Source organism: Littorina saxatilis, linkage group LG17 (assembly GCF_037325665.1).
Source record: "Littorina saxatilis isolate snail1 linkage group LG17, US_GU_Lsax_2.0, whole genome shotgun sequence".
Lineage (NCBI taxonomy): Eukaryota > Metazoa > Mollusca > Gastropoda > Littorinimorpha > Littorinidae > Littorina > Littorina saxatilis.
Genome location: NC_090261.1, coordinates 11,398,954 through 11,411,478, shown reverse-complemented (window position 1 = coordinate 11,411,478; position 12,525 = coordinate 11,398,954). Strand labels below are relative to the sequence as shown.

Genomic DNA, 12,525 nt, shown 5'->3' with positions numbered 1-12,525 from the left:
ACACACACACACACACACACACACACACACACACACACACACACACATTATTCGGTATCGCAATATACGGACCAGACGCTCCAGATACAAAAAATCCACACGTGATGATGTCCGCGTGTTTCAGACACGCACTATCCGCTGGCGACTGGCCTATAATGTCACGTGGGAATATTTACATTTTCTCCCGTGACATTCTCGGCTGGTCACTAGCGAGGGAGTGTCACTGAAACACTGGACAGGAAACACGTGCGGATTATTTGTTTCACTAAAAGTGAATTTACTCTTTCGCAACCTTTACAAACCCGACGGAGTTATTTCCGAACATCGACTTGCTATTATTCGACTGTATGCACAAAAATGTGTGGTTTTGTGTGGCGCCTGTGTTTTAAGTGAGTGGTATACAAAAGGCATCTGTTTTTGTTTGAAATATCTTCAGCCACAGTCTGATACAAGTGTTTTGCCAAGTGTAAATAAAAGGGTCACCGTGACTTTTTGCGAGTGACACCTGAGCGAACCGACCGAATTTCTGGGCACGCAAATGCATTTCACACTGTAAATAACCTCCGAATGGCGCGCCCACTTTGTTCAGACGACCGACCAACCAACGGCAATGGTGCAATAACGTCATTGACTTTTTTTTTTACTAATGCGTGTCAAAAATCGTAAATACAAAGCACACGACCCGGAGACAGACTAGCAGGAGGCAATTGTGGTAGTCAATAATGATAAGTAGTCAGCAGTGCGTGCAAATCTAGTGGCTTGCGGCTGTTGTTTTCACAATTGCAGGAGCGCCCTCGGAGTAGGGTAAGGAGAAAATCGGGTGGGAGTGAGTGGGTATAGGCAGGCGCAGTTTAAAAAACAACTTAAAAATGAAAGCGTGGGTGCTGCTCAGCTTGCAGACCCGCTGGCACTCTGTTTGGCGTCTTTGCCGGTGTAACACGAAATTTGTACTCCACGAAAAATTTACTCCGGAGTAAATATTTCGTACGAAATTTTTACTCCTAGTACACTTTTCGTACGAGAAAAGAACTCCCCAAGGCACGAAAAAATAACTACCTCCACGAAATTTTTACTCCCCATTCTTTTTACTTCCAGTAAAAATCTCGTACGCAAAAATGGTATGCTGGCGAAGGGATAATGCCAATAAGTGATCTCGCGCACACAAATGTCGCGCTACCCTCCTTCCACCCCTTCCACCACCAAGATTAACAGGGGACAAGGGAGTACAAATTTCGTACACCTGGCATGGGAAGTTAAATTGCTCGTGTTGGGGTGAAGTAATGTATTTGTCAAGTTATTTATTCGTCAGGGGAGTAACATTTTTGTACGAAATGTTTACTTGGAACTCACCTGTCTTGGGGAGTAGTTTTTTCGTGCAATGGGGGAGTGCTTTTTTCGTAAAGGGAGGAACTTTTTCGTACGAAATGTTTACTCCGGAGTAAAAATCTCGTGGGAGTAATTTTCTCGTGTTACACCGGTTTGCGTAGCGTACGAATTCTGCGATTGTGCGCTCCTCAACTCGTACTTGTTATGACTTCAGTCTACCATTTACTATTGTCTCATTGATTACTTATTAATTTTACACTGAGCTGCGTAGTCCATGAATTTTCAGGGCTCTTTTGTATTGTAGGCAGAATTAGGCAACTGCAAAGTCTTCCTTCGCATTTTAGACACAATACATGCACAATAGCCTGGTTCTAGAAACGGAAAACCTCCACTTTAAAGTGAAAGACCGGACGATTTAGCTTCATACTTCATGCGCCTGTGATCTTTACCCTTACTTCAGTACTGGTGTGCTCACCTGGATCAGGACACGGGCGCCAGCACTACACTGAGTAGCTTCAAGTTTAGCCGCATTCCAGCAAATAATAAGAAAGTTAGGTAAGAGGTCGAACAATACACAGGCAAGTGACGAGGCGTCTGTGAGCACACTATCGTATAAACCAAGTCATATCCAATATAGGCAATTTAGACCTGACGGACAGTAAGCCCCTTAACTTTTCTTTTCCTTTTCCTTCTGTGAGCACAAACAAATGTCGCGCTACCCTCCGTCATCCACCGTTTTCACCACCAAGACTAGCAGGGGACAGGGGAGTAAAAGTTGCGTACACCTGGCGTGGGCAGTAAATTGCTCGCGTTAGGGTGGAATAATTTATTCCTTATTTATTCGTCAGGAGAGTATAATTTTCGACCGAAATGTTGACTCGGAACACACTTGTCGTTGGAAGTTTTTTCGTAAAGGGAGTACAATTTTCGTACGAAATTTCTACTCCGGAGTAAACAATCTCGTGGGAGTAATTTTCTCGTGTTACACCGGCTCCAACCACCGTCAACCCTTACCCTCTTCCACTTTCACTTGGTCTCAAGACTGTACACTCGTGGGTCAAGTTCAAGTTTTATTAGTCCATAACCCATGGGGTCGATCCCTCGAATGACCACCAACCGAATCAACATACACTGAGACGGTTTGCAGAAGTCAACTTCGCCTGATTAGTCATGTATGACTGATGTACAGCACAGCCTGGAGAAGGGTCAAGAACTGAGCATGACCATGCTGAGATTAAACAACATTAAAACAACTACAACAAATCCTGTCACTATATCTGGCGCCTGTGTTCGCTGTTGCATGCCGCTCTTTCATAATATATCCTGTGATCAATACGTGTACCCAAGCACCCCTCCCTGCTGAGGTCAACCCTGGCCAGATTGGTATCTACGTGTGGTGTTGGTTGTGTTTCGACAAAAAAGGATTACAGTATATCCACAGCTGCGTGTTATTGTTCCGTTCCACGGTTCCTTTTGCAGTGATTACCACTTTAGTCTATGGACCATTTCGAAGCTGGGCTGAGAGAGAGAGGGGAGGAAGAGATAGCAGACTTTCTGTTTCAGCGCACCGCGTGACACCGCTAGACGCGTGAAGATTTTCTAAATGGTCGCTAGGCTACGTTGTAAATGCCGTTCAAAAAAAGATAATATAATAGGACAACAACAGCTGTGCTAAAGTCAGTTTCAACAGCGACAACATCTACAACAACTTGACATAACACTTAACCACCATACGGTGGAAAAGGGTAAGCGTACCTCTTTGTTGTTGTTGTTGTTTGTGTTTTTGACTTTGTGTTGTTGTTGTTGTTGTTGTTGTTGTTGTTGTTGTTGTTGTTGTTGTTGTTGTTGTTGTAAAGCAATTAAGAGTCATTTGTGGAATGTCTTATTCACAACAGCACAAAATAATTGATATTATTGTTGTGTGTGTTTCTTTCTGTGTATGGTTATGTGTTTGGTTTTGTGTGTGTGTGTGTGTGTGTGTGTGTGTGTGTGTGTGTGTGTGTGTGTGTGTGTTTGCGTGCGTGCGTGCGTGTGTTTTTCCTCCTTTTTACATTTAGTCAAGTTATGACTAAATGTTTTAACATAGAGGGGGGAATCGAGACGAGGGTCGTGGTGTATACATGTGTGTGTGTGTGTGTGTGTGTGTGTGCGTGCGTGCGTGTAGAGCGATTCAGACCAAACTACTGGACCGATCTTTATGAAATTTGACATGAGAGTTCCTGGGTATGATATCCCCATACTTTTTTTTCATTTTTTTGATAAATGTCTTTGATGACGTCATATCCGGCTTTTCGTGAAAGTTGAGGCGGCACTGTCAGTCACGCCCTCATTTTTTAACCAAATTGGTTGAAATTTTGGTCAAGTAATGTTCGACGAAGCCCGGACTTCGGTATTGCATTTCAGCTTGGTGGCTTAAAATTTATTTAATGACTTTGGTCATTAAAAATCTGAAAATTGTAAAAAAAAATTTTTTTTATAAAACTATCCAAATTTACGTTCATCTTATTCTCCATCATTTGCTGATTCCAAAAACATATAAATATGTTATATTTGGATTAAAAACAAGCTCTGAAAATTAAATATATAAAAATTATTATCAAAATTAAATTTTCGAAATCAATTTAAAAACACTTTCCTCTTATTCCTTGTCGGTTCCTGATTCCAAAAACATATAGATATGATATGTTTGGATTGAAAACACGCTCAGAAAGTTAAAACGAAGAGAGGTACAGAAAAGCGTGCTATCCTTCTCAGCACAACTACTACACGGGGGATAACCGGTCAAAGGCCGAACAGAAGCCGAAGGCCGCTCATGACACGTGTGAAGGCAAGTTTTGTCTGTTTTCTAGGTATTGTTTGATTTATGTGGGGATTTAAGGTAAGCTACTGATTCAGCGATGACTAAATTTGTTTCTCGATGCATAAAAAGTCAGGGAGCGATTGATATTTGCCCGTAAATAGCCTTCAAAGCTGAAAATGTCCGCGATCGAGCACCGGAAATGGCTGTTCGATGGGTTTTGCAAGTAGAAATGTGCTTTATTTCACCAAATCAGCTCGTATTTGGTGTGGGTACGGGATTCTAAAGGACGAAGGAGTCATAAGAGGTGCAAAGAAGTGCTATTTGGGAGTAGAATAAATCTTCCGAGACAGTAGACAAGAGAAGGTCATATTTGAGAGATGCGCGTAGGCCGATTGTCTTTCCGACAAGCGAATGATACAGCAGATTTGACCAGAAACCTAGTCTCTAGTTTTTATGAATGAGTTTTTTAATTAAAACAATCACGAGAACTCTCTCGCTTAGCCTAATGGCTGTTCGATGGGTTTCGCAAGTAGAAATGTGCTTTATTTCACCAAATCAGCTCGTATTTGACATCGGTTTGGTATATATATATATATATATTTTCTAATCCTACTGCGAACTGGATAGCAGACGCGGCACGACTGTGAACCCATTTTTTACTTCAAAGTGTGGGGGGATCTTCCCACACTTTGAAGTAAACTCAGTAACTTACTTCAAAGCGTGGGACTTTTGCATCGCCTGTTTGAGCCTGATGATTTTGTCAAAAAAAATGGCAAAGTCTTTTGGATGAGTGAACAGAAAAAGTGAGCGAGCCAAGAAACATAGTGATGTTTGTTAACAAAATCAGGCTTTAAGCAATGTCCCATTGTTGAGTGTGACGAAAACTCGTGGTGACGATTTTAAAACTTGTTGGGTCACGCATGGTCCAATCTTACATGGTCCAATCTTACATGGTCCAACCTTACATGGTCCAATCTTACATGGTCCAATCTTACATGGTCCATATATATATTATTTGACCATGTAAGATTGGACCATGTAAGAGTGGACCATGTAAGATTGGACCATGTAAGGTTGGACCATGTAATATTGGACCATGTAAGATTGGACCATGTAAGGTTGGACCATGTAAGGTTGGACCATGTAAGATTGGACCATGTAAGATTGGACCATGTAAGGTTGGACCATGTTATATAGGACCATGTAAGATTGGACCATGTAAGATTGGACCATGTAAGGTTGGACCATGCAAGGTTGGACCATGCAAGGTTGGACCATGCAAGGTTGGACCATGCAAGGTTGGACCATGTAAGGTTGGACCATGTAAGGTTGGACCATGTAATGTTGGACCATGTAAGGTTGGACCATGAAAGATTGGACCATGCAAGATTGGACCATGTAAGATTGGACCATGTAAGGTTGGACCATGTAAGATTGGACCATGTAAGGTTGGACCATATAAGGTTGGACCATGTAAGATTGGACCATGTAAGATTGGACCATGTAAGATTGGACCATGCGTGACCCAACATGTTTTAAAATCGTCACCACGAGTTTTCGTCACACTCAACAATGGGACATTGCTTAAAAGCCTGATAACAAACATCACTATGTTTCTTGGCTCGCTCACTTTTTCTGTTCACTCATCCAAAAGACTGCCATTTTTTGGGACAAAATCATCAGGCTCAAACAGGCATGCAAAAGTCCCACGCTTTGAAGTAAGTTACTTCAAAGTGTGGGAAGATCCCCCCACACTTTGAAGTAAAAACTGAGTTTACTTCAAAGTGTGGGGCACATCCCCACACTTTGAAGTAATTTACTTCAAAGTGTGGGATTACTTCAAAGTGTGGTGCAACAGTCGTGCCGCGTCTGCTATCCAGTTCGCGGTAGGATTAGAAAATATATATATATACCAAACCGATGTCAAATACGAGCTGATTTGGTGAAATAAAGCACATTTCTACTTGCGAAACCCATCGAACAGCCATTAGGCTAAGCGAGAGAGTTCTCGTGATTGTTGTAATTAAAAAACTCATTCGTAAAAACTAGAGACTAGGTTTCTGGTCAAAACGAATGGTTAATCTGCTGTATCATTCGCTTGTCGGAAAGACAATCGGCCTACGCGCATCTCTCAAATATGACCTTCTCTTGTCTACTGTCTCGGAAGATTTATTCTACTCCCAAATAGCACTTCTTTGCACCTCTTATGACTCCTTCGTCCTCTAGAATCCCGTACCCACACCAAATACGAGCTGATTTGGTGAAATAAAGCACATTTCTACTTGCAAAACCCATCGAACAGCCATTTCCGGTGCTCGATCGCGGACATTTTCAGCTTTGAAGGCTATTTATAGGCAAATATCAATCGCTCCCTGACTTTTTATGCATCGAGAAACAAATTTAGTCATCGCTGAATCAGTAGCTTACCTTAAATCCCCACATAAATCAAACAATACCTAGAAAACAGACAAAACTTGCCTTCACACGTGTCATGAGCGGCCTTCGGCTTCTGTTCGGCCTTTGACCGGTTATCCCCCGTGTACTACCCCGCTCTTCTTGTCAATTTCACTGCCTTTGCCATGAGCGGTGGACTGACGATGCTACGAGTATACGGTCTTGCTGCGTTGCATTGCGTTCAGTTTCATTCTGTGAGATCGACAGCTACTTGACTAAATGTTGTATTTTCGCCTTACGCGACTTGTTTTTTTTTTCTTTTTGTTTGTTTCCCCCCCCCCCCCCCCCCCCCCCCCCCCGCCCTCCTTTATGAGTGTGTATTGCTTTTAGTCTGTATGCCTGTGCCCTTGACATCATCCAACCACTTCTCTCCCCTTTCATTCATTTCCGTTCCTAGAGTTCCTTCCCCTTTTTGCGTGTTTCCCCTCCATTTTCTTTCAAACCCTGTTCGTTCCGTGTTGCGTCTGCTTTTTGTTGTCTTTTGTGTTCTTTTCCTGATGAAGCTTCCAGAAGCGAAAATTCGTAATCGTCTTGTGTCGTCTTTGTATTGGTGAGTACAGTAATCCTTTGTTTTTTTAACTTTGTTCATCTTACCACAGTCACTTCGTTGTTTAGATATTATGATTGCTTTGTAATCAGTGCATTCTCAGTCAAACAGCCCTTAAATTAACCATATCCACATATCGAGGCTCTGGGAGTTACTTCCCTTGTTTTAGGAAGCAAGCTTGGGGACAATGTAAAACGGATGATAGGTATCCTGAACGCTGTGTTGGCGTGAAATTCATCCCATTTGTGAAACCGGGAAAGCATCTGTACCATCTAGATCGCTGCCTTCGCTGGATAAAAGCCTGCAATCGCCCAGCTTACCAGTTGAACGTCAACACAATCAAGTCGTACACGTACATTTGCAGCAAGGTCAGATCTCGCACGACTTTGATTCAAGGCCTATTGCTAATTTTTTGATGGTTTGGTCTCAGTGTCACAAAAATATGACGATCTAATCAATCACTGATTTAAAAAATAAGTATGTTGCCCTATATCCATTGACATTCTTAGTGAAATAGATCTATTTGAAATAGTATTTCACTGCCCCGACCGGCGAACTTGTTGCCGGCTGTATTGAGCTTGTGTGTTCGTGTAGGCTTACTCAAAAAGTCAAAATCAGTCGTCTCCGAAACAAGCAATAATCAGAGTTGGGAGGAAAACATTTCGTTTGTTCAGTTTTGTTTTGTTCTTGATAGTTTGTTTATCTCTCACACACACACACACACACACACACACACACACACACACACACATATACACAAACACACGCGCGCACGCACACACATTGCACGTACGCGCACATAACACACCTACTGAGATATGCCTAACATACACGCACGCTTGCAACTTACTTACTTACTGCCTTTCACGCCTGGTGGCGTGTAGGGCAGCGACAAAGGACCTCACGCTCGCAAACACACACATAATACGCAAACGCAGTTTAATTTCCTCAATACAAGGCGAAAGGCACACACACACCACACACAAATAAACACACACACGCAGTCCCACACACACACACAACCCTCACACACACAAATAAACCCACACACGCAGTCAAACCCCCCACACACACACACACACACACACACAACCCTCACACACACAAATAAACACACACACGCAGTCCACCCCCCCCCCCCACACACACACACACACAACCCTCACACACACAAATAAACACACACACGCAGTCCACCCCCCCCACACACACACACAACCCTCTCTGACACACACACCCGCCCAACCCCAGCGTCCAACTCAACTTTCACCAACAACCATACCCTACTCTCACTATCGCTCTCTCTCTCTCTCTCTCTCTCTCTCTCTCTCTCTCTCTCTCTCTCTCTCTCTCTCTCTCTCTCTCTCTCTCTCTCTCTCTCTCACACACACACACACACACACACACAAGCACAGCCACACACACACACAGCACGCGCATACACACACACTGACACACATCACACACAGCACGCGCATATACACACACACTGACACACATCACACACACACACCCACACACACCTTTCGCAGTTCGCTCACAGTTCTTCTCTTTTCCATCGTCGCCATCTTCGAAGCTTGCTTCGCTTTTCAGGGGAGATAACCCGTTTATCACATTCGCTGCTGACTTGTGGGTCAAGGCTATTAGATAACTATACTTCTTGCCTTTAACTTGAGTCTTGACTTCAGAACGTCACAGTTGCGTGCGTGCGTGCGTGCGTGCGTCTCTAATACTTGGACAATATTGTAAACTTACATCCGGACTTGCGAAAACTCCGTCACGCACGATTAGGCATTGCCCGGCATGTGACCTTTCCGAGTTCAAAGGAGCATTGAGCGTGGTCACTCAATCAAAAAGAAATTGAGGCAGACAGGGTAAATGTCCATATGCCATAGGCTTCGGAGCAAAATGTCATTGCGAAAACAACCAGAGAAAGGTCATGTGTTGAAGGACAAGGCTCACATTTTTAAAATAATAAACAACTGTGTCGTACTTTTTGTTTGGCATATAATAATAATAATAATAATAATAATAATAATTGTCAGTAAGTACTGGTGTCACATGACTGATGTGAACCAGTTGATTGGCTAATGGCGATGCGCTAAAACCTATTAGCGCACTCTTGGAGTGCGCTAACTTTTCCACAGAGCGTATTCTTCCGCCCTTTGCCTAAGCGAGACTGTACTCTCATCCTCAGAATTAATTAATGACATGTAGCTTATATTCTCCACAATACCAAAATACCATAAATTTCCTGCTTCTCAATTAAAGCAGAAGTGGGTTTTTTTCTGACAGATTGCATGTGCCTGTGCCACAGTTGCCACTGATCTAAAAATACAGTTTTTCTTTTAATTAAACTGTAGATATGTCAAAGACTGTTTTGAATACTTTTGGGGGGGTAATTTTCTTTAAGAAATAACTCAAGTGAATGCACAAATTTTGTACTAAAGTGTCTGTACAAGGGAGACAATTTGAAGCCATTATATTGCATAATAATATCCTTCAATTATAACAAGAAATAAGGAATAAACGTCTCTTGACATGTTGTCTACCTAATTATCTTGATCGCATTTATTTAAAGTGGAAATCGCTATGTTCGTAAGCTCACATACAATCATTTTGGAAACAAACTCGGACCAGACCAGAGATTTGATTGATAATGGGCCCTTTATTCTATACAGTACCAGAGTAAATTATATACACCATTACATGACAAAATAAGCTTCTTGCTCTTTGGAGTGATGTGGCCTTTGGCAGCTCATCAACCCAGTAATGTAGACCTGCCTTTTTTACGAAGTAGGTACAAGCATACCGAAAGACCACCATATGTGTAAAACCATACTGCAGTGTCGTTTTTCAGTAGAGAATCAACAGAAAAAGAGCGTATGTTCTCCTTCAGCTTCATGTTGTCTTTCTTCAAGCCAGAAACATCTTCAGTCAGACGCTTAATCACAGAGGCCTGTTCTGTAATTGTCATCTACAGCTCTGCCAACTTGAGCGTAGTCTGTGTTCCAATAACAATACCCTCACAGGTAGTCGTGTCCCTCTTTGCAAAGGCATGATCTGGCCCTGGTCCTAAGCTCTCACTAGATGCGGAGGGCAAAGGAAAGGCTGCTTCTGTAAATACAAAATCAAATGTATACATTAGCAATAGAATTAGCATCAATGATCTTGTTATTAGATTACACATGCATCACACTCACAGTATTTAAGCATGAAAATACATGAGGGAAATAACTCCTGAAATTGAAAAAAAAACTTAGGGGTGCGGGAGATGCTTCCCGGAAATTATTTCGGAGTGTTATATGCAAAATCAAAATAATTATTGTAGAAATGTAGTGCTTTTTTGTTGTTGCATCAATTCAATGGTACATTTCTGGGAATAAAAAATTGATTCAGCATGAGCTTTATCGATGTCTTGAAAACTGCATCACTATCTGTATCAAGTAACCTCCTTAATCTTCTCGATTCAAGAGTCGGTTGATTGAATGCACGCGGCTTGTTGACATATGCCTAGATCTTGTTTGTTTGTTTTCTAAAATCTTAAATCTGTTTTGTGACCCTTCCTATGCATCCGTTTTGGGCTGCCGATTCATTTTAAATTTCTTATACACTGATGTAGGAAGACAATTTGAAGTCAGCCGATCATAAATTGATAAAAACAAACAAAGCTTACTTGGCTCTGAGTCTTTTCAGCGTTGACACTGGGGGGGGGGGGGGGGGAGGGGGGGAGCAAAACCGCTTGCTTGTCGTCGGTCTTCAGCGGACAAAGTCACGTCTGCGACCAGTACCTTGTCCTTCTGCTAGAGTCACTTGTTCTTGATGTTCTCTCAAATCCAAGATTAAGGGTGGGTACGAAGTCAACGGAGTTGGCATCGTTGATGGCCATGCCATTGCCAGACACGAAGTGACGCGAGCAGACTTTTCAATACACCAGTTAACAGTTTCGGCACTTACATGGTACAAAGAAGGAAAACTCACGTGATACCCAAAGCGATTCTGGTTGGACGAGAAATTTCGACGAGCAACCGCTGCATCGTCTGCTCAACGTGATGGAAGCAATTGAACGGGACGGTGTGTTTTCCTCTACGTTATAACAAAAACCTCACGGTACATCCAAATTAGCGATGGCGTCAACATGCTGTGTTATTGGTTGCAGTAATGGGAGTAACCGACTTAAAAAATGGTGGTCGGAAGATTGCAAAATTCATTACGTGCCTCGACGGTCGTTAGTGTGTGGTTGCGAACCACCATTCAGGTGGGCATTTGTTATCGCCTGTGTGCTGTGTTTTGACAAACTTTTAGTTCGACTGATGTGAGCCGAATTTATTGGGTAAAGTTCAATGAATGCAAAAAGGTATGCCAAATAGTAGTGTGTCATGTTTCCTTTGCGTTGGGTTGTGGTCAAATACACAGCGGTTATCTGTTTGCGAGTTGCCTGGAACACGGTTTTTTAATAACATCTCTCGATCTTCACATATTTTGTCATGTGAATAAGAACAGAACAAGTTCGTCAAACATATTTCTTATTTTATCTGCATTGAATGAATTTACAACGTCCTTCTTGTTAATTGTTTATTCATAAAGACTACTTGTACTGAAGAAAATGTTTCCCCCTTTCAATGGGTGGAGTAGTGCGCCGGAGTAGTGTCCCTTGCGTAGAAACGTGGGCGAATAACACGATCTGCGCATGCGGTGAAATCAACCAGAAAAGGAAAAAGACATAAACATGCCGAAAAACGATATGCGCATCACCCGGAAAAGGAAATGGGTCGAATCTGCTCGCGATAAAAGAAGTGCGCATGTGCGAGATCTAAAATGGCCGCAAAACTGTTAACCTGGTGCACAGGCGGAAGGTATCGTTCACTGGACCACTACTTCCATAGAAAGACTACAAGGTTTGTCACTCAGCTTCGAGTCGTGCTCCACTAACTTCAGAAAAAAATTATGCAAAAAATAATTGCCAATGTTAAGAATCTTTGTAACCTTACAAATGCCGTGATAGATGAATGTTCTAACTATCTGTACCTTTTATATTTAGCTGCCTGTCCGCTGCATGTTTTTTGTAGTTTGTGCGACCAAACGTGTCTGTCAACGGCATACCACTTAGACCCTGTGCGAATGATGATCGTCGTATGTCCGAGGAGATAGTAGTCCGATGCGATCATTGGTTATATAATAACTGGATATTCGATGATTATTTTCATTGGTCGACTGAAATCGTCTGCATCGCTTCCGTTCACGGTTACTGGTTATTCCGTTGTTATGCCAAAAACCTAAACTGAAACTCCCGTGGGTAGCTTCCCTTTGCTGCAATATTTACATATGTTTTAGACCAATGAGCACTGGTATGCATATTCGGTGCGGGATGCATGATTTCTTACCAGCTACAGGGTTG

The 12,525-nt window shown here is 42.4% G+C and overlaps 1 protein-coding gene across 1 annotated transcript in view; it reads left to right on the top strand.

Annotated features, from left to right (window-relative positions):
- The first annotated feature begins 2,623 nt into the window (after positions 1-2,623).
- LOC138952491 (xanthine dehydrogenase/oxidase-like) overlaps positions 2,624-12,525 on the top strand; it is a 63,685-nt gene continuing 53,783 nt past the window's right edge. Inside the window, exon 1 of the mRNA XM_070324174.1 lies at positions 2,624-3,071. The gene's annotated coding sequence lies outside the window, so the exon portion shown is untranslated. The remainder of the gene's footprint in view (positions 3,072-12,525) is intronic.